A 342-nucleotide genomic window follows, 5' to 3' on the forward strand; every position below is an offset into this window, starting at 1 on the left:
GAGAGAGAGAGAGAGAGAGAGAGAGAGAGAGAGAGAGAGAGAGAGAGAGAGAGAGAGAGAGAACGGAAGAAGAGAGAGGGGGAGCACAATCGTATCTCACAAATTGCTACACAGAGCACGCACGCAGACGTTGACAAGCCATTGTAAAAATGTGTAAGGTGCTAACAGACGCGAGTGGCTGCTGTTTGTCCACTCGCCTGCACTGTAGAATCTCCCACCAGCACGAGAGGTATCATTGTTTTGACTTCTGACACCTCCCTCCTCTCTCTTCTCGCTAGCTCTCTCTTTTTTCCATCTCCTTCTCCTTCGATCTATTTCACTATCTCTCTCTCTCTCTCTCTC

The sequence above is a fragment of the Priapulus caudatus genome, unplaced genomic scaffold (assembly GCF_000485595.1).
Source record: "Priapulus caudatus unplaced genomic scaffold, Priapulus_caudatus-5.0.1 Scaffold3072, whole genome shotgun sequence".
Lineage (NCBI taxonomy): Eukaryota > Metazoa > Priapulida > Priapulimorpha > Priapulimorphida > Priapulidae > Priapulus > Priapulus caudatus.